We start from the raw sequence: 23556 nt of genomic DNA, 5'->3' as shown, positions 1-23556 counted from the left end.
GTACACACTACTCTCACCCCATCTCCTTGCTCTACCTACTAGATTCTTTGCCTTCATTTGTATGTGTTGAGTGTCTCTTACATCATAATGTAAGGCCAACAACATGTCTAGTTTGATAGAAACTAAAAAGAACAAACAGATCTCCTGGGATATTATTTTTTAGGAGAAGTGAGCACATAACCAACCCTACCTCCTCACATGACCCAAATATCCGCGCTCAAAGGTTTGTTGCCCCATATGCTGGAGCCATCCGTCCTGAGAGGCTGTCGAACCACCTGACCAGTCAGGGTTGCTCCTGACCCAGAGAGCCTGCGCATCGGTGCCGCTTTCATCTTGTGAACCCCCTCGTTGGTTGAGGCGTACCTCCCATGCATACAGCCATCTGTAGCCTAAGCTCCAGCTGCTTTGTTACGAAGTGTGTCTTGAGTAAGAGTTCAGGAGACATGGAAGGATGCTGCTATTTTGTGAGCTCAAAAGATTTTTAAAATCTTGGTGGCATATTCATACTCCATCATTTTACATTAAGACCTGTGACAGCCTGAACCTGCATAAAGGGGCAATGTGTTAGAGAAGAAAAACTCTAGTATTTTCCACGGATGTGGGGGAATAGGGAAGAGTGGTAGTAAAAGACCGGGAAAAACTCGCCTGTCCTTGAAGTTCCAGCTCTTGGCGTGTTCACTGCTACATTATGACCATAAATTCTCACTGCCGTGAAGTCAATTCTGACACATAACCATCTACCGGGACATGTGTGGAGGCGCCTAGTGGCATAGTGGTTTATGCAAAGGTTAGCACTTTGAAGCCATCAGCCACTCTGCTTAAGAAAGACGAGGCTTTCAACCGTTACAGAGACAAACATACAAGGCCTGAAGTTAGTAAGAAATGAATGACTATTTCAAAGTTCAAGGACAGGCATGAGCTATATGACTTTGGGAAAGGCATTTTGGAGCACTGAGAAGACCTTTCCTGTTGGGATCAAAAGGCTCCCTGCTCTTCCATCTCTGCAGGAGGATCTAGTGCAGTGGTTCTCCACCTTCCTCATGCTGAGACCCTTTCATACAGTTCCTCGTGTATGAGGTGATATGTATGAGGTGACCCCCAACCATAAAACCATTTTTGTTGCTACTTCATCACTGTCATTTTGCTACTGTTATGAATCAGGCGACCCCTGTGAAAGGGTCATTCCCCAAAGGGGTCGTGACCCACAGGTTGAGGACCGCTGCTCTCACGTAATCGGCTGCAAGCAAAGTGCAGAGTGGTTGAGACTGTAACTCTTATGACCCTTCTTTTTTATGGAGCAAAAGAATAATAAAAACTAAAACTGAAACAAAAGACCACTGAGGCCTTATTCAATAATAATTAACCATGCCTTTGCGCTCTAGGTTGGAGGTGGATCCTGGGCCAGGCATTGTCCTGTGCTTTATTGCATTTCACCTTTATCAGCTCACGCTTCCCTTATGTATATAGATGTGCCAGGGGATTTCCATCAGTTTATAACTTAATTCTGAAGTTATGTTTTTCAAAGTTCAAATACCAAGTAGATAACTCTTCTGAGTTATTTGTGATCCAAATTTGATTCAGAACAAACAGCTGTGGATAAATGACTTTCAAAGAACTACTGAATTCCATAAATTTAAAACATGAAAATCCTTGTTCCATATGTATTTAATATCCTCCTCCCCCCAAGTGTGAGATATTTGCTACTTATATTATAAATAAATAAATAAATAACTTGCTCACATAAGAATATGTTTCTTCAATTAATTGTAGCCAATTTGCTGGGGTGTGTGTGTGTGGTATTATATATATATATAATATATATATATAATATATATATATATAAATTTGGTGACCTATTTGAATAGACTTGAGACATTGCCGAGCTAGACTTGCTTAGATATTTTAACTCATTTAAAAGCCCTCTTGAGACTTCATTGTCCTTCATAAAACACTTTAGCTTTATTTCTATGTATCATAAAACAATCCACATTATTCAAATTCAGTGAAGAGGGGAAAACATAATTGAGGTATTGCTGGGAAGCCAACTGCAAAGGAGATGCACAAAATACAGGCCATGGATTCTTAGTTTTCCGATTTTTAAAAAAATTTCTCTAATTTTAGACAATGAAAATGAATTTTGTCATGTGCCCTACATCTGGTTTTGTCTCGTAGGCCTAAAGAGCAAGCTTCCTTGTTTTATTAAACGCATGCGCATTGTAGCAATTGAAATCCATCTGAAAGCTTCTAGTTATACAGTTAGGTTAGTTGGATTTAGCATCCCCCTGAAGAGAACTCATAGAAATTACTAGTCTCATCGCAGGCTGACAAAGTTCTTCTCTAGTTGGGCCACTTTCTAGTTGGGTAAACTTGGACAAGGCCAGCGTCTGTGTGCCTCAACATTTCCATCTCTCAGGATGGGTCGTCATAGAGAGCGTATGTTTGACTGAATTTATATAGATGCATATGTATCTAAACTTGACAATGCCCACTGCCATGAATGCAAACTCATAGCAACGGGATACAGGATTTCTGAAACCATAAGTCTTTACAGGAGCCAGCACCCTCATCTTTCTTCTTCAAAGCTGGAGGTATTTTTGAACTGCCAACCTTGTGTTGAGCACTAGCTTACAGTGCCACCAGGACCCCTTGAGCTTAGTTAAGCTTAGTGCCTATCATTTAATGTGCATAATCACACCAGTCATTATTGCATTAGGTAAATCGGTTGCACAAGACTTTTTAGTGTATTGAGAAGTAAAGATGTTACTTTGAAACAAGCCATGGTATTTTCATTTGCCTAATATGTGGTGAAAGTTGGACATTGAATATGCAAGACCATAGAAGAATCAATGGATTTGAGTTGTGGTGCAGGAGAACAGTATGGAAAGTACCATGGATGGCTACAAGGACAAATCCATCTGTCTTGGAAGAAATATGGCCAGAGTGCTCCCTAGAGGCAAGGATGGAGAGACTTCATCAGATATACTTTGGACAGATTGTCAAGAAAGATCAGGCCCTGGAGAAGCGCATCATGCTTGGTAAAGTAGAGGGGGAGTGACAAAGTGGAACGTTTTCCAGGAGATGGATTAACCCAGTGGCACTCAGTGGCTGCAAGAATGGGCTCAAGCACAGGGACATTGTGAGGATGGTGCCGGACTGTTCAGTGGTTTGTTCAGTTGTGCTATAAGTGGGAACCAACTTGATAGCATCTAACAACTACCAAACCAAACTCAATGCCTTTGAGTTGATGCCAACTCATAGCAACCCAATAGGACCGAGTAGACCTGCCCCATGGCTGTTAATCTCTGGAGTAGAAAGCTTCATCTTTCTCTAGCCAGGGTAGCTGGTGGTTTTGAACTGTTGATCTTGCAGTTGGCAGCCTGGTGCATAATCTGCTGTGTCACCAGGGCATAGCTACAACCTTGTCGATGATGAGTATGACAATGATGCTCTGTCTCCAGGGATATTAAATAAATAGCCTAAAAAGGATGGCTTGTTCTTGTTTTAGTAATTCTCATCATGGGTAAAGAGACTATATGCAGATAATGTGTGGGCTTTAATTGTATTACCAAAGCATATGCATATCTATAAAAAAGGACTCTCAGATGCAATGCATTAGAAGCTAATAAAACTCTTGTATAAAATCCCACTGTGCTTTTTGAGGGAAGGAAAAAAACAAAACCAGACACTAAAGAGAACAAATGGCCATAAGTCCTCCACTTGGGGAGGTCAAACAAAATAAATATGTGCAGCACAGGGCCCAAAGGTTGAAAAAGATTCATTTAAATGACTCCACTTAGAGAATATGACAAAGTTCCAACACTTCATGGCACGCATCATATTTCATGCTTAAGAGTTGTGATCGGAGATATTCTTTCTTGCTTCCCATAGAGCATGTCTGAATGGGAACCTATTATATGCCCAGGACCGTAGCTTGAAAGAAAGCTATGAGTCTATGAACATGCCACCCAGTTCATGATGCCATGGATTAGAATGCAATAAAATAATAATCCATCTCTGCTCCTAGCTCGCTGCCTTTTAATTCAGCCATGCTGTCCTGGATGGAGATGCTTACCCTGCACTTCCTCCTGGCTGTGGAAATGAGTCTGATGCAATCAGCAGGGGTCTAGCCAATGCTTCCCCCACAGGGTGGTATCAGCCCTGGAGATGAAAAGGATTACTGGCTTGCTTACTCAGGAAGGATTAATGGCAGAGAGCAAAAGGCTTTGAAAAAAGCATGCACCAGGACTTCATAGAGCCTGGGTGGGAGAGTCTAAAAGGTCCAGAGACCATTGTGGGAAGAAGCTTTTTAATCAAAATTAAGCACCACGACCCAGCAAATGGTCTCTTCTTGATTAATTCTAATCTCGCCTGAAATAAATTGTCATTACCTACTAATATAGGATCCCTGGTGGCACCACGGGTAAATACTCTGCAGCCAATCCAAAGGTGGGCGGTTCAAGCCCACCAGCCGCTACATGGGAGAAAAAGATGGCAGTCTGCTTTCGTAAAGATCAGAGCCTTGAAAAATCTAGGGGGCTGCTCTCCTGAAAAGATTGTATTCTAGCTAATAATGAAGGGGTGTTTTTAAAGGTGCAATTGAAGTTTATAATGCCAAATCCTTGGTACTTCATTGCATCCTGAAATAAAACAAGTTGATGGTAGCAAATCCTGGGTGGAAACTTTTCATAGAGTATCTTTGTTATTCGGTTTATGTGTTAGGCAAACCATCATACGATGTTTGGTTTTCTGTTGGAGCCACATAAACATAAGAGCAATGTCATGATGCCATTTGATGCAACCCTTACTTGATGTTAGTTACCAAATCTTCTCTTTTATGTCTTAGACCCCCAAATTGTACAATTCCCAGGATCTGACTAGGGAAACGCTGACTGAAGAAGGGTACCATTGCACCTCAAAGTTCATTCGAAGTCATACAGAAATCACTTTTGTGAAATTTGTGGGGAATGATAGTATTTGAAATTAGACCTATTGGATTGTTTTAGGTGAGATTAAATTACAGTGAGTATGTTTGTTCTTAGATATATTTCCCCTCATTTTATTCCTAGGAAAGGATTAAATATGTATAGGAATTGTCAATATTTTTTTTCTCTACAGCCATGAAATCAATCCAATTCAGAGCTTATTTGTGGATGAAGCTCTGTAGTAAGAAGGAGAATTCTCCCCTTAGTCTGGGTCCACCTGCCTTGTGCCTGGTTTGGGATGTTCAATTCAGAGAGGATGGATCATTGCTTTGTTCAGTTTCTGGAGAAGGGAAGTGCTAGGACCCAGTGACATAGATAGGATACCATTAAAGACTAAGGATGACAAGGACACTCCTATCCTGTTGCTCTTGTTTTCTTTGGCTTTCTCTGAATACTTCCAAAGTTGCCACTCACCAGAGTCAACAGCAGTGTGCAGTTGCTATCTTACATAGAGTTAGCCCTTGGTTTGTGCAGAACCCATCACAAGGAGATGAAAGCCTGCCTAATCCGATGTCACCTCCATGATCTGTTATAGACCAAGTTTCAGAAATAGATAACTGGGTCTTGAATCCTACTCTGTTTTGGTCTGGAATTGCTACTGCAATCTAATCAGCATGACAACCAGTCAACAGGCTTTGTGAACAGACAGGTGGGGGCTATGCAAAGGATACATTGGCCAGTAATTGATTACAGATCTCCTGCCCTGAATTTCCATTCCCTTCAGGAACAGTAGTGAACTTACAGCCCTCAAGTTGATTCGGGCGCATAGTGACTCTATAAGACGTTGTAAAACTGCCCCTATGGGTTTCCAAGATTTAACTCTCTACTGCAATAGAAAACCTCATCTTTCTCCCTAGAAGAGGTTGGTGGATTTGAATGGCTAACCTTGAAGTGAGCAGCCAACATATTCACCAGACCACCAATGCACAACACACAACATTGGCGCCGTGAATTGAATTTCAGAGGGAACGCCCTGGACTTTTCTTTATTGGTGGTGTTAGAAGAAAAAGATATGCCTTGAAAGTACTTCCAATTCAAGCAGAATTAACTTTCTTAAATGTTGGGGAGATGTTTTTAAACAATGGCAAAAAAGATGTTTATTTTCTTACCTTTGAACGCCCAGATACATAGAGTCTTCTTATCAAATAACGATGACTAGTTCATGGACATACACATGCAGACTCTTTGACATCTCTAAATATTCTCGTCCTCTCATGATCCTTTTGTAAAATACAAGTGAAAGAATATTCAGACCCATTGTGGTTATGCTGGGTTATCTGTTCAAATAATGCAATCATTTAATTTGTTTTGCTTCTCATATGAACTGAATATTTTCTTATTAACTCCCATGACATCTGAATATATGTCCTGTTTACTGCCAGACCCAACTAGCTTTATTGATATATTTTACATTAAGCTGCCTTGTAAATTTGCAAATGCAGCGATTGTTGCTGTGAATTGAATTTCCGAGGAAATGCCCTGGATTTTTCCTTCTAGACAATACAAATGATGCTGTCTAATGCCAGTAATAACTAGCCACCAGCCACGATCTTTCCATAAAAACAAGTTTATAATGAGACGGTCGCTTTTTTTGCATAGAGCAAAGGAAATTGGTCATGAAAATCTAGATTTCCTCCCAGGCCCCAGCCCACCCCACCCCCATGCCCTGAACTTTATTAAATGAATCACAGGCTAGTATTTAAAATCAATAGCTCCAACTAAAACAAACTGCATTGTAAGTATGATTCCAAATCTCTTCTCGATTAAGATAATAAAGAAAATGAAGGTTTCCATGCTAACTAGTTGATTTCATTCCAAATGATTTGAAGTTTGTACGTCGGCATAACGATTTTGCTGTTGCCCATGAATGGTTAGGGTGGATTACAAAGTTATGACTCCACATTATTTGGAAAAGTATGGACCCCTTCTCCTCAGACTCACAGTGATCAGGGGTTACAGCCCCAGAAGCTCGCAGGAACAGTTCTGTCCCTGTCCTGTCCGGTTGCTGCGAGTTTCTGAGGCGTCTGAGCCGTTAACTTGCTCTACGTCTAGCCAGCAGGGTGGCAGTTCCAGGACTCCCAGAAGTGCTCTGGAAGACAGGCTTGGAAATTGATGGAAAAACCAGGTCTTGAAAACCGTATGGAGCACACACAGTTCAATTCAGATGCACGTGGGGTTGCCATGAAAATAAATGGACTCAGTATAAGTCTTTGTTGTTATTGTTGGTGCTATGGTATCCATTTGCTCTGATTATTTCTGCCAATTTCTTCAGAAGGAAGTATGAACATGTTGCCTCACCCCCCCGCCGCCCTGAAGTACTCAAAAATCTTAGAACTCCTGCCAGTACCCCACCATCCCCAGGTCTAGAATCATACTGGCTGCCAAAGAGTTGAAGGTAGCCCAGTGCCAGAGTTCCTGCCTCTCTTACCTGCCCCACGTCCTCACAGAGCTGGCATACTGCAAGCCCATTGTGCGCCCACCAAAGTCCCAGACACAGCTTTGCCCACTGCTATGATGATCATCTGCCGCCCTCCAGGAGATGCCCCCTCCTCCACCACTGGCTTGGACCACCTTTCACAGGCATGTCTTAGTGCAATGGTGAGCTTTACCTGTTTTCCTTAGTCTACTCTTCAGGCCCTGGATCCTTGTCAACCCCTCGTCAGCCCGGCTTGAAAGTCCTCCAGGGATAGACCTTCTTGGTAACACCCAAGTCTAGGATTCCCTTTGATCTTGATAATAACTCAGTGCGAAGGGACTTAATGAATGAATGGCTTTCAGAGAATCCCATAGAATATCGGCCATGGGATTGTAAGAATGATTCTTCAGCCATCTGCACCTGTGTCCTAGAGCTATATCCATACTTTTTGTATAGATTTTAAATATCTAGATCAAGGGGTGACATTTGAGGAAGTCCTTAATGAGTGCAATGAACAATCAAAAGACCAAAGTGTTAGTGTTTAAAATACTTGGCGGGATACAAAGGCAAAATGATGGGTGGAAAATGTGTGTGTGCATGGGGTGACAGGTTATTACAGGAAAGTCTCAAGCGAGTGCTAATTTTATTCCTGCCAGATAATGACTTCTTATAAATCCCTAATTTCCAAATTAAGAATTGAATATAAAAAATTGCTCTTGGAACTAAGCGCATAATTGTACTCTCCGCTCTGCAGAATTCTCCTGGTGGATTGTATCCTGGTTGCTTTTCGATTTGGGTTCATCCCCCATCTGGCTGACTATTTTGCCTCTGTAATTTCAGCACTGGCGTCTGTTCACTTTCTCACATTTTCTGTTTACTTTGGCATTTGGGCTCAAGAAAACCAAGGCATTTGGGTTCTGTAAAATGTTTCTTAAGCCTTTTCATCTTTTGCACCTTGGATTTTAACACATTCTCTGAATGCATGCTTATTGTTTCAACAGATCCAGCTTGCCTTATCATATCTCTACCCACTACCTTTAAATACCTGGTCTGGATTGACTATTCTTGCCAATGCACTTGTTTATTTAATTGTAAACATTCCAGAATACTCTATTTTCTTTGAAAAACATGCTTCTGCTGCTTCTTCTTTTTGTTAAATTGGAAGCTCGTATGAGAATTATGCTATTTCCATCTCGATGAATATACTGATCTGCCATCTAATTTATTCATCAAGCAAGTCGAACTTTCATTTTCTGAGGCATAGATAGGCTTATAGACTCCCATGTGGTAAATTTAGAGGAACATTCTCATTGCTTTAGGATATATCATGCATATCTAGTGAAGAGACCTTGAAGCAAAATTGTCATTTCAGAATTTCATCAGGCAACGTGTGTTTGCTTTGGTGCTAGATGTGCTACAAAGAGAGGGCTGGAGTGGAACATTTTCTCAGGTGCAGAGACCAGTGGATTATTAACATGCGGTTGACAGGGTCCCATCTTCTTCTCCTAAATTACACGAGTTGGACGGGTTTTCATGCTGCCCATATTGCTCTCCGATTGCTGCCAATGTTTTTCTAATTATTTTGAAGTGATGCACTCCTTTTAAAATTCTACCTGCCTGACTTCTTCCCAGACCTGGAATCCTGTCCTAGAGCCCGTCATTATCACACCAAGGAGATGGGGCGTGAGGGGCACCTGCTTTGGAGCCTCAGCTGGCACGGGCTTCTAGTCGATTTGACTTGATCGTCTAACGTCCATGGATGCCAACGCACCCTTTGCAGTCCTCTCGTGTTCGTAGCTTTCTGAGTTAACAACCTTTAAAATAGCTGCAAGGCCATTTTCCTTTCGATATTGGTGAAACAGCTTGCACAAGGGACTGAGTAATTTCATTAAAATGCATTGGAGGACAAGAGCGCTGATGACAGGAGCGCTGCGGAGCTAAGGACTTTAGCCAGAACGTGGCGATAGCATGGTGAACAAAGAGCCTTCAGAGGTGAGCCTGCGCTGCTCGCTTGCAGGTCCACAGAGAGCGCCTACTGGCTGTGGGGTGAGCTCCAGGCATCCAGGGTGTTGTGATGGGCAGGTTGCTCACGAAAGAACTGCTTCCTCCTTGCCAGTTGCCCATGGAGATGGAATGAAGCCTCGTTCATTTGAAATGGAATGATGGAGGAGGACAGCGCCCTGAAAATAACGCAGATGCAGGGGATTTGTCTCACCTGGGGTCGTCAGAGACGTCGAAAAATTACTTTATCGGTCTTACTTCCTGACGATTTCAGAACTTGCATCCCGTGGAGTTGCCGCCTCTCTGGCACCGGGTTTTCATGCACGTCAAGGGCCAGTGGACATGAATAAAAAGTAAAGCGATCTACAAATCGAGCCCCCAACACATCCCCTTCCATCCACTTGGACACCACGATTGGACGAGGTCCGAAATTGTCATCGGTGGTTTTCTCAATCTTCTCCGTGATGATGGCATCCCATGGTGCCAGCACACGGGAGCAGTCTGCTGCAGGAGCTGCTGTGACCAGTTTGTATTAAGATGAAATGTTGTCATGCGACAAATACATGAAAGCCTTGTACTTGCTTCTGTAGGAGGCGAGACACAACCCCCCACCCCAACCCCACCCCGCTTGGTCAGGCCCGGAGTAGCCTCTAAAAACAAGATTTGGAAAGGGTCCACTGGCATGGCAGTCACACGGTGTTTATTATGTTCCTATGAAGCACACTGTTCTTACCCTGAAGGCAGAATGGGTTAAGTGCATCATTCGGGCTGCTAAGTAGTAAGGCTCATTTGACAAGTTAAAAGGATCTTTTGTGTTTCTTTATCAAGTATGAGAGACAAGCATATTTGCTTTACATCAGCGTTTGCATAAGAATTGGATTAATGGTTAATAAAGCTTTTATTTTAATGTGGAACAATAATAATTTGAACAAGTCTGCTTGGATGTCAACTCAAACAGCTGAACCTGCTATTTGATTAAGGAATTGGAGTTGCATGGATGGATTTATTGGAAATGGCAGACATTGAACTGACAGATGTCCCGCCCTGGAGGTTTGCAATTCTAAATCTTTGGTTTTAAAAAATATTTAGCATAAGATGTTGACATTGAAACATCACCCTATGGATATTTAAGGATATTGCAACTATGATTAAGGCTGCCAAATTTTATTTGAAAGCTGGTGACAACCACAGATAGTTTATTCCACCAATAAAATGTTCAAAAATGAGAAAACAGGACTTCAAAAGAGTCTGGCACATTATCCTCTTGAATAAAACATTGTATACTTGAACCTAGAAAAGTGTATTGGGAAATAAATGAAATTTGGCCATACAATTAATAATGGAATGTTTGGAATCTTTGTTCCCTGGAGACTCAAGGTGTTTTAAAATGTGGCTACATAATACAAAGATATTTTTTAAGGATACACAAACACACTGTTTTTATCTACAGCATTCTAGTCTTTTTCTGGATGAGAGCCTTTTTATACTTTCAAAATAGGATTTTCCCATTCAAAGTAGTCATTTTTCAAGAGGCAATATGGCATGATAGCTAAGAATGTGTGCAAAATTCTTAGCATGGTGCCTTACAAATATTAAGTAGAACATGAATATAAGCTCTTAACATTTTAGAGGTGTAATAACGCTGCCATTGAGTTGAAAACCTTATTTACTTGATACATTTCAATCCAGATCCAATTAAGCACCACCATGTATGTACACAGAAGAGTGTTATAAGTTGATTAGCGTATTTCAATACCATGCTTTTCCCCCTTCTCCACCAGTTTTATTTTATTTTTTTTAATTGTTAAGAACTCATTTTTAGGAGAATGATATTTCAAATAAACTTTTTATAAATTTTAAGATAAATTTAGATTTACTGACAAGCTAGGAGGAGAAGACAGAGAGTTCCCATATTTGTCTGGCCCACACCCAAATTGCAATGTAAGATATGAATATTTTCCATGCGTATGATGCATTTGTTGCAATTAATGGACCCAGGTTGATATGTTGTTATTAACATTAAAATCCATACTTTATCTGGGTTACCTGTTGTTGTTTTTAATCTAATGACCTTTTTATGTTACAGGACCCCAGGCAGGAAAAATTGAGTCATTACAATGAGTTGTCCTATCTCCTTAGACTCCTCTTTTATCTGGGACAGTTTCCCCTACTTTTCTGTGTTGTTGGTTTTTTTTTAATGACTTGGCAGTTTGAGGATTACAGGCATTTTGTAGAACATCCCTCAGTTGGTATCTGGCTGATGTTTTCCTCAATAAGGGGACAGGGTGGTTTTAGGATAGTGAAGTTATTCTGTAGGACACTGGACTGGTGAATACGTGATCTGACACATTTGTTAACATACATACAACGGTACAGCTCTAAGGATGACTCTTGTGTGTTGATGTTGTCATCATTGTTGTTAGGTGCCATTGCGATCTTTCCGACTCACGTTTTCAACTCGGTCCCTACGTGCAGCACGATGACAGACGGCCCGGTTCTGTGGCACCTCTTCACAAGTGTTAGCCCGCAGCCCGTTGCTGCAGCTACTGTGCTAAGCTGTCTCGTCGACGGCCTTTCTACGTTTCACTTTTGTCAAGAGTCACAGTGACTCGATGTATGAAACTTATTAACAATCGCTTATGAGGCAGGAGTATCCCAGGCTGGAATGCGGATTGTGACAAAGATTCTAAAGTGCTTTGTCGATGTAGACGATGAACTCACCCCAGCAGGGTGGGGCCCAGCGTTTTTCACAGTCATTTTGGGAATTAGTGGCAACGGGAAGATTAAAGCCAAAGATAACTGTACATAAGCCATGTACTCGAGCTGAAAGAAGATGAACAAATCTGAAACGATATCCTGGTAGACTAGAATTCATTAAGTAAATGAAGACTGGGCTGTGGGAGTCAGCACTGTTGAAGTAGAGGAGTCTAAATGTACACGTGGATAAGGCGAGAATGATTGGTGTGGTAATGAACTGGAATTATAGACATCACTTTGGACTCATGTATGGCTTAATATTAATAGAGATAGATAAATAAGAGAAACATTTATGCATATGTGTATGTCCATGGATTAGTAGGCCCACATATATTCCCTTGCTTCTATAAGTTGAGAAGTTGCAAAAGCAACAACACCCCAATAGCAACAAGCCTACCCAGATCTCAGTTTCTAATGTCATTCTCCAATAAAAAGAACCAGGACTTCTGGGGGAAATGGCAGATTTTAGAACTGGGACGGGAAATATGCAAGATAGAGCTATCGTGTCTGAAGTAAGGAGGTACTCAACAAACAAAGGCAGTGGAGGGGAAATACCAAAGGACACAGAAGTCAACTGGAAGAGTTCCCAGTGGACAAACATGTAAAAATTGGAGCGAGAAAAACAAATGATATTAATCAAGTTGTGTTATGTTATTGCCCAAAGTATAAAATAAATATATATTAGGCCAAACTGGCTGAACAGATAAATGATGGGATAGAATAGACAATGATAGTAAAAAATAGACACATCTTCCATTCACCAATTTTACACAATGTCCCATCAAGAGATAAACCTATCTCTTCATTTTTAAAATGCGATTTTCTTCCAGCAAGTACAGTTTGGGAAGGGGAAGGAGAGGACGTCTGGAGTAGAGAAACTTGACAAACACAACCTCAACCAGGTGATCAAGATCGTGTTAGGCCAAATTGTCTAGAGAAACAAATCCAGTAACCCTCATCTCTGTACAAGAACGAGCTGTATATCAAGAAGTAGTTAGATATCAAGCAGGCATCCCAGCTCAGTCTAATTCAAGTCACTAAATCCAAGACTAGTCTGTACGTCTCTCTTCAGACTCATGCAGCTGCATGCCGGTGGTGCAGAAAGGTGAACCAGGAAGCAGGAATGGGTGGAGAGTCCAGTGGATCCAAAGTCAGTGGCAACATGGCAGGGTGCCGACCACTCTCAAGGTTGGCGGCAGAGCCACAGCAAGCAGGGAGGTAACGTTGCAGGGGGAGAGAGAGAGAGAGAGAGAGAGAGAGAAGGTCACACCCTCACAGAGGCATCACGGGACGATGACTTGAGTGAAAGTTTAAATTTCACCCCTACATTTTATAAAAATTCAAGTTGACATAAAATCATCTACTCACCGCTAAGGTCAATAGGAATAATGCTGAGTCACACGCATCCTTGGAAGGATGTACTGAAAATGGCACTTTCCTTCGGTGGTCATCCTCCCCCAAACCCGTTAACCCAATCTAGGAAACCAACAGATTGAGGTGACTTGCTTGACTGCAATCTTTGCTTTGTTCAGCGGTCTGGAACCAAGCGTACGTCTCCAAGGTCTGTCTGCTCGGTGTGGGTTCTTTCTCCCCAGCAAGAGTTTAGAATAAGTGGACTGATATTTACACAATAGCTTGTTGAACCTGCTTGGTTTTCTAACCCACAGAATGACCCTTCGCCTCAGTGATAACACTTGGTGCTCTACAATTGTTTACTGTTCTATAAATTCAAATCCACTCTTAAAAATTTGCCTCCACTGTGAGCATATTCACCCTCAAAGTATTTGAACAATTGCAACAGTCTTGGAGAAAAAAAATGTATCTGGCCTCCCAAGGTGCTTTCTTTTAATGGATAACACTTAGCTGAATGCATAAATTTGAATATTTAAATACTTAAATCCTGTTATGTTTCTTTGATAAATATCACATCATACAATGGTTGTAACACCTACCACTGGGATTGTTGGTAGAGTTAAATTAGGGAGCAGATGGGAATTAAATATGCTTAGAGCCTTAAAAAGTATTAAATAAATGTTACTTATTCTTAAAGTTACCTCATTTTCCTATATTAAAACTAAATTGTGCAGGTTTAACCTCACATAATAGTATGGTTCAAGATTTGTCATTTCTTTAAGTATTATTTAACATCATATGTGTTTAAAGCACAATACTGCATTTTATAAAAAGCCCTACTGCCAAATAGATGCATTTAATGTTAGCTTAGAATACATTAAACATTTGTAATGTTAAAGTTAATGGCTTTTGAGAAAGCATTACAATAGTATTAAAAGAGCAACTTGGAGACTGTCAATGCATACTCTAAAATATGATAAAGTTAGGGAATAAATATTGAGAACTTCGATAAACTTCTTTATTAAGTGGTGGATGGTTTAAGATGGAATGATTTCTTCAGGCATGATAAGGTATAAGGGATATAAGTGAATGCCCTGGAACTACAAAATGCCATTGAGGAAATGGCTCAGGGGTGACCTCTGACCTCCTCTGGCTATACAAATGAGGAAAATCCACCTCCATCCTTTTTTTTACTCTCTCCAGACACCAACCATGCCTCTCAGGATGCTCTGCTTCACTGCTGGGTTCCATAACCTGCTTCAATGGCCACACAGAACTCACAGATAATGGTCAGGATTATGGGGTTTATTAGAGAAGTTAACCAGTTACCGCAAGTCAAGATAAAAAATCACTAAGGATACAGCCTTCAGTCTACAGCAGCGTCTCCTCAGCTTGCAGCCAAGTGTCTCTCAGCCTGAGCCTCTTAGTCCTGGCCTTTGTCTCTTCAGCCTGGAAGCCACCCAACACTCTGCCTCCAAGTCTCACAAGTCTCCAAGCGGCTGCTTTGCACTGTCTTGCGGTCTCAGCAGCATATGCCCTCATTCTGGTGCCTTTGCTGTCTCGCCCGCTGCAGAGAGGGGCCTTCAACATGTTCCATTGATGGCTTTTATTTCTTGATGATCTTGGAATTCTCTGTCCCTGCTTCTGAGGAGCAGGGGAATGGCGGCACTGATCACCCCTTGAGTTAGAGTCCTCTATGCCTCATTTGCATGGTCTCAGCCATTGTTTGGTCTGAGTTGTTGAGAAATGGGTAGAAGAATCGTAATTAAGGTCACTTCCCCACAGACCAGGAAGGAGTGGATGTGCACAGTTCCGTCCAGTGCCCATAGTGTTATAGTCGGCAATGAACCATCCTTGGGCTCATTCTTGAGCTCCCTTGGAACTAGGCTTTTATGTCAACACTAATGGATTGCTAGAAAGTTCCTCTCTGGGGAGTTAATTTAAGATCAGATCCCACACTGAGAAGTGCGGCCAGAAAGATGAGGATCACATCATACAGTATGTACTATACACCAAGTCCCGTTGTACTTTGGCCCATTGTTGATCCAATTGTTTTTATACAGTGTCCACACAAATACTTTACTAAGTATTTTGGCAATCCTAAAATTATGAAGCAACTCAAAAGAAGTTATTAGTTGATGGTAATGCCTAGGAATATCAACAACAGTACACATCCTAAGTCACTGTTCTTAGGCCCCCAGAGAAGGGTCCACCACATAGCTATGTTATACACAACAGAAGGAAAGATAGAACGATTGTTATAATGTTGCAGGCACGCTGCCAATCCATTTTCCTGAGAGTTTTCCTCTTCTTTACCAGATAGGATGTCCTTTTCCAGGGACTGGTCTTAACTGAGAACATGTACAAAATAGGTGAGATGAAGTAGAAATGAACTTAACTTCATGATTATGTTTAGACAAACAATACACAGGCTCACAAGAAGAACAATCACAGTAGTCAGGTGCACACACCTTGAAATAATCAACCATTGGAGGTCCGTGTCTCTGAGGGACATCTGACCTTACTTCTTTCCAAACAGGTGACTCATTAGTCTGGGTGTTGTTAGATGCCTTGCATCAATCAGTGCTGACCCTTTCGCCCATTGTTTTATTCTTTAAGAAAGGATCTACCCTGCTTCTTGTCACTCCAATGATCTGAAATCACACCATTCATTGTTCAATGTTTAGTTTTAAAACCTAAGAAGTTGTTAGTGTCTTACAAAGAGTATTAATAATAATTAATTGTCATTCTAATGAATCAAATCAATCACCTCTGCACAATAAATCAAATCCATGGCTACTAACAGGTTGCAATCTTAAACTATATTGCTTATAATAGAGGAATAAAATATGTTTATATTTGTAACAAATCCTAATAGTGCTATTGAAAGAAAGAAAATATTCAATATTTATGAGATTTTCATCTGATTGAACCAAAAATTTACTTTATAGTTGAGACTAGTAAAAATGGAATACAGTAAGCATATTTAACTATTTCTTCTGGGTACTAAATTTTATATTAAACTTATGTATTTTGTTCTATTTGTAGTTATCAAAGAATTTCAGTCATCTTTTCTTTTTTTTTGAAAAAATGCATTACTTTGTACACTTAAAAATTCCTACATGAAAATTTAAAAAACAGTTCTGGAACTGGAAGAGCTGTTGGAAAAAAGGGGGCGCATTGCTTTTTTTTTACTGCTACTTATGTTTTTAATAATAATATTAGAGGAAACTTGCTTCCCAGGTAGCATTTATTTTTTTTTATTTTTTATTTTTTATTTTTTTAACATTTTATTAGGGGCTCATACAACTGTTATCCCGATCCATACACACATCAATTGTGTAAAGCGCATTTGTACATCGTTTCTCAAAACATTTTCTCTCCATTTAAACCCCCGACATTAGGTCCTCATTTTCCCCCTCCCTCCCCGCTCCCCCCTCCCGCATGAGCCCTTGATAGTTTATAAATGGGTATTTTGTCATATCTTGCCCTGTCCGACGTCTCCCTTCATCCACTTTTCGGTTGTCTGTCCCCCAGGGAGGAGGTCACACACAGTTCCATGTAATCGGTTCCCTCTTTCCTACCCATTTAAAATCGAAGCTTAATCCAATGCAAGTGTTCGGACTGTCCAGCGATCACGTGATCATTAAACATGCTGAAGAACAGTGCAGGGCAGGGACACCCTCGGGCTGTCACTGTGAATCCTGGGCACACCTCCCCCCATGCATTTCATCGCTTGGTTTTGAGTTCCCTTTCCTTGTGCCTCTTCATATGCTGGGGACCCGCTCTGTTGCCTCCGAGTGGGTTCCGACCCATAGCAACCCTAGGGTGTAACAGACAACGCCGCGGGGCCCTTCCCCACCCTCCCCCTCGGTGTTGTGTTTGAGCCCATGGTGGCAGCGCCTAAGCCATTCCAGCCCAATAAGGTCTTCCTCTGTGGCCCTGTCCTTCCACTTTACCAAGCAAGATGCCCTTTTCCAGGGACTGGCCTCTCCTGGTAACATGTCCAAAGTAAGTGAGCTGAAGTCTCTCCACTCCTGCTTCTGGACAGCATTCTGGCGGTACTTCTTCCAGGACAGATCTATTTGTTGTTGTGGGTCTGCAAAGACCGATAAATACAGCAAGGGATTCCTGTTCGGTGGCGGAGACCTACACAGAGGCAGAAAACACTGAACTGGGGCAGTGACTGAGGTCAGCAAGAAGCCAACTCAAGGGGCTCAGGGAAGGAGCCCCCGAAGGGTGTGTAGTGGCGGGTGTGTTGTGGAGAGAGGGTGGAGCACGGGTGAGGCTGAAGGTGGAAAGAGGCAGGCAGTAGCTGTGCATAGCTCACCCACAGAGAGCATTTCTCATATATGAACAAGTCAAAGAACTGTATCCAATCATTTAACCGTGAGTGTAGTTTTAAAACGTCTGTGCCATGATCCTCAGTGCCCAAGGATGCTGCTGTCTGTCGGCAAGATTGCGTCCAGGTGCACACCTGTGACTCACAGGGCGGATACACTCGTGGCTGCCAAGCTTCCACCATATCCGGGTCACAGTACACTTTCTTCTAAGTCCCCTCCACAAGCGCAGCTTCAGTCCCTCCTGCCCCATCCCGAGTGAAGAACGCAGGGCCAGGGCCCTTTATTTTTCCTGCACGTGAGGGCTGCTCTCCTGTTTTCTCCCCCTGGCTGGCTCTCGTGAGTCATCGATCTTTCACACTGCCCTTCGTGCCCCTGGCTGCTGCGCTCCTTCAAGCTGTCTTCATGCTTCTGCTCAAACCAAAGGAAAGACTTGTTCTTTTGCTAAAAGTGTTGTGTGAATAATTTTTTGTTCACTTGCTCTTACAAGAAGTCTTCATTATTTTATTGCAGGGATAACCATCTTGGAGGGGGCGGGGCGTGTTTTCATGTGAATCCAAACGTTGTAGCCGTGTGCTCCTGTAAACGTTTCTTGAATTCTCTGACCCCCAATGTTCGCATCTGCCTGTTGGGCATCAACATCACTTCACATGCTTATCGTGAGCCGTCAGTGCCTACCGTGTTATTATTGTTAGGGGGGCATCGGGTCAGTGCTGACCCATAGCGGCCCTACACACAACAGAAGGAAGTAATGCCCAGTCTTGCGCCATCCTCACCAATTGTTCTTAAGCCTAAGCCAGTTCAGGCGGTTACTGTGTCAATCCATCTCCTTGAAGGCCTTCCTCTGTTTTGCTGCCCCACCTCTTTACCAAGCACGATGTCCTTCTTCAGGGACTGGTCTCTCACTCGCATACCATGTTCAATAAGGTCAGTCTCTCTCCTTCTGCCAAATATCCCCACTGCCCATCCACCCGGAGATTTTAGTTAAGACCTGCACACATCCATGAGCTTAGCAAGGGGCACACTTCACTGTGTTTGGCACCCTTACCTCACCACCCGGAAGATGAATTTGACAACCATAATGCTACAGATGAAATACATTGGCCTACAGAATGTATCATTCCGGAAATCGTATAGTAGTTAACAATGCACTGATTGAATTTGCTTCTCAGTCAAATAAAAAAGTTATCTATTCATTTAATTAGACTTCCAGTGCCAGAATGATAACATAATAAGTATCAAACTTACCTGCCTGCCACGAACAATGATAAAACTGGACAAATTCTATGAAGCGACTGCTTTCAGGCACCGGGCACAGACAGGTAGCACCGTGCAGTTACCCTTGAAAAAAGAAAAACATCACGTTCCCCAGATCTTTCTAAGCTGCATCCCAGGGGAATGGAGTCCAAAGAGAGTGATCGGTGGCATTGGCACTAGAACAGATAGAAAGATCGGTGGAACAGAATAGAGTCCAGATTTAGACCCCCACCTATATGGACAGTCAACTTTTGGCAAGAGAACAAGCAGATTCAATTAGGAAAGGAAAGTCTTTGTAACCAATGGTGTCGGCAAAACCAGATATCCATATGGAACAAAATGAACCCTGACCCTGACTTCTCATGTTATATTGAAGGGACTATGTGATGAATCATAACCCCCAAACATAAAAGCTTTAGCTATAAAGCTTTTAAAAGAAAACCAAGGAGAGTGTGTTCATGACCTTGGGAAAAACAAGAATAAAAAAATACCTAGGACATGCAATTACTAATCAACAAAGAAACGATTGATAAACTGGATTACCAAAGCACCAGGCTTTTTCTCTCCTCTGGAGAGTAATTAAGAAGTGAATAGGCAAAGTATAGACTGGGAGAAAAGCCTTCACAATGCACCGTGTAATGAACTTGGGATTTGTATCTAGATTATATTAATAACGCTACAGTTCAATCGTAAAAGGACAAAATAGCAACAACCACACAAAATGACAGACAAACGACTGAGACACTTCACTCAAGGAGTAGACACAAATGGACAGCAAGTTAAAACACATCAGAGCTCAAATAAACAAAACAAAAAACATGAGAGTTCAACAACACTGGCCGTAACAAACGTAACATGAACCCCAAATGCGGAGCACTGTGTGCCCACTGGAAACCAAAGCAGCGTGTCCCAGTAGAATCGCACTCCAGAGGATTTTCAGTGACTTGATTGTTGGCAGTAGATCCTCAGACCTTTTATCCCTGCCCCACCTCAGGGCAGACAGAGGAGCCTTGGTGGCTTAGTGGCCTCCTGTTGGGCTGCTAACTCTAAGGTCAGTAGCTCAAAACCACCAGCTGCTCCTCTGGAGAAATTTAGGGCTTTCTACTCCTGGAAAGAGTTACAGTGTCAGAAACCCACAGAGGCAGTTCTACCCTGTCCTATGGTGTCGTCGCTCTAAGTCGGCATTGACAATGGCAGTGAGTTTTCGAGGTGGGGATGAATGAAGAGCCTAGTGCTTAATTAACCATTTGGCTGTCTAGGAACTCCCGGGTGCCTCCTCCATGGGCTAAAATTAACAATGCTCGCAGCATCACACGTTGGCAAGGCTGGAGGTCTCACATCTTGCCAATAGGCGTGGGGAATGATGCAGCCCATTGGGAAAGCAGTTTGGCGGTGTCTTATTAAGGGAAATGTGCATCGACTCTAGATGCCCCCGCAGTATCACTCTAGGTGTTCAACTGAGAAGGAGACCATAAGCCTCCAAACGTTTGTACGGCAAACTTCATCAATGTCCATCCACAAGAGAACGCATAAGCTGTGTGGTATGTTTGTATCATGAAAGCCGATTCATTAATCAAAAGGAATTATCATGCAAAGAAATAGAAATGAAACACGAAACCATGCGGTACGACCCCATTTATATGAAGCTCTGTTGTCCTTAGGTGTCTTCCAGTCAGTTTTGACTAAGAGGAGCCCTGCCGGTGAAACAGGTGACGAGTTCGGCTGCCAATGTTGAGGGCAGCAGTTTGAAACCACAAGCCGTTCCATGGGAGAAAGAGGAGGCTGCCTGCTCCCATAAAGATTTCATTTTGGAAGCCCACCGTGGCAGTTCTACTCTGTCCTGTAGGGTCTCTATGGGTCTGAATGAACAGGATGGCAGTGAGTGAGTGACCCCAGGTGACAGGTGAGGACTGTCATCAAGGTTGCCTCGCTGTCATCTTCATGCAGCAGGTTGTCAGGTCTTTGTCCCATCCCCGCAGCCACTGGTCAGCTTCCAGCGTGGTGGTTTGCCTGGGGTGATAAACCATTGCAACAGCAAGGCTCTGGAAGCTCTAGAACAGAGGAAAATGGTTCCATTCTTATAGATGGTAATAGTGGTTAACACCCCCCCCCCCCAATCATTGATTAGGGAAGGACATGAAGGAACTTTCTAGGGATGCTCCCTATCTTAACTGTGAGTGCATGACAAATGTAGAATGTATATAGATTTTCAAACTCATCAAACTCTAGACTTCAGATCCATGTATCTCCCAGTATATAAACTATATAACTGTGAAAATAAGCTCAGTAAATGTTGACCAAATGAACCAATTCTATACACTTGCCCTTCCTCCATAAAATGTAAGACTTTTAGGACTTCTTTTATATAGAGATAAGATATGCATGCATGGACACCCACATATACATAGATTTCACGGGGTTTTTAAAATGTTTGTGGAAAAACTAAATGAAAAGATCATGGAATTTTTGCAAAGACTTTTCTAGGCCACGCACACAATAGAGTATAGGTTGTTATATCTGAATTGATGTTCACTAAGCCCTTTGGCTTTTTTCTGTGAGATTTAATCATTTAGAGCAGTGGTTCTCAACCTTCCTAATGCCGCAGTCCTTTAATACAGTTCCTCATGTTGAGGTGACCCCCCAACCATAAAATTATTTTTGTTGCTACTTCATAACTGTCATTTTGCTACTATTAAAAATCGGGTGACCCTGTGAAAGGGTCATTTGACCCCCAAAGGGGTCGCAGCCCACTGGTTGAGAATCGCTGTTTTAGAAAGTGCTGGCTGGTCCACAGGGGACCTGCTGGTGTAGTGGGTACTCACTGGGCTGCTAACCACAAGGTCAGCATTTCAAAACCAAAAAGTCTCTCTGCGGGGGTGGGGGTGGTGGGGGTGGGGGAAGCCCCTTACTGTTTTTGCAGAGTTGCAGCCTTAGAAACCCCCAAGGGCATTTCTATCCCACCCTAGAGTGTCGCTATGACTGGAAATCAACCAGATGGCAGGGAGTGAGTTGCGGCCATTCCATTTCCAAACTGTGCCTCCAATCCATCCCTTCACTTCTGTTCACACTCTCCTTGGCCATTGTGATCTCCCTTGCTACCTTATTACATTCTTCTACTAACTGACCGGTGATTTCATCCATATTCATCCTGAAGCCATATAGTTCTCTGTATAAAATTCCAGCTCACCGATGATCCCCTGTCAGTAGATCTATTGCCCACATGCTCTCCGTAGCACGAAGAATAAAGTCTCACAATGAAAGCAATCTGTAAATGGACTAACCAGAAACCAAAGCCACTGCCATTGAGTCCATGCTGACGCATGAGACCCCCTGTGAGTTTCCAAGACTGTAACTGTTTAGGGGAGTCGAAAGCCCCCAGAGAGTTGCTGGCGGTTTCGAATTGCCAACCATGCAGATAGCAGCTCAATTCACAACCACTACACCACCAGAGCTCCTATTGGTATCTTAATTTTAGGTTGACAGTCACCTGCTGTCTTTGATCAACCCCCATGAAGCAAGTTCAATGACCTTCAGTATATAGACAAACAGCACAAGGTTTGTTCAACAGCTTGCCCCCTACAACAAGGAGTCTGGATGCTGTTTCGGCCCTCATGTGCCAATTCATGGATCAACTTTTCATACCCACCCACCTAGGTGCTCTTCAGGAGGAGAAAGGACCCAGACATCTTCTCCCACATCGATTCAGCCAAACCCAACCAAACTGCAAGCAACCTGTTGCCAGTGAGTCACTCCCAACTCAGAATGACCCTGTAGGAAAGAATAGACTGCTCTGTGGGATTTCCAAGGCTATTATCTTTAGGAAAGAAGACTGTCATGTCGTTCTCTCTCGGAGCAATGGAAGGGCTACCCTGACAGTTAAAAGCAGAGCACTTAACCACTGTGCCACCAGGGTTCCTCAATAAAGAGTGCAACCCAGGAAACCCGATGGGCAGCTTGACTCTGCCTGCCAGGGTGCTCTGGGGGACTTGTGCATCCTGTGTTTCTCCCCTCGTTGCAGCTACTCCAGCACAGAGCCCTGCCTCCACCTCTGTTGGCCCTCCTCTTCACAGCACTCAGAGGAGACACTGCAGAGACATGGTTTGGTGACTAAATGCATGTTTCACTCCCGTGGTAGCATCCTTCCTTAATGTTGACCTCCCACTGTCACCTGTTGGACAGACAGGAATGACGTGGTTGAAAGCTCAATCAGGGATCAAATTAAGGAAAAGCAGAAGACTTGAGTAACCTTATGAAGTTGTTTTTTCGCAGCACTGTAGAATACTTTTCTCAGAGCTAAAACGATTGGCTGAGATACTAAACTGCTTTGCCAGCTGTTCAAAAAAACCCTAAATAGATTGCTCCCAGCATAGAAATAACTACTGTTATGTCTCCATAAAATTCTAGACCAGGAGTGGCATATTTAAAAGGAAAAAGAAAGAATTGTCACAGA

Source organism: Echinops telfairi, unplaced genomic scaffold, assembly GCF_000313985.2.
Source record: "Echinops telfairi isolate 266 unplaced genomic scaffold, ASM31398v2 ScPeMD7_3533;HRSCAF=4204_0, whole genome shotgun sequence".
NCBI classification, from domain to species: Eukaryota; Metazoa; Chordata; class Mammalia; order Afrosoricida; family Tenrecidae; genus Echinops; species Echinops telfairi.
This window is presented reverse-complemented; position numbering follows the sequence as displayed.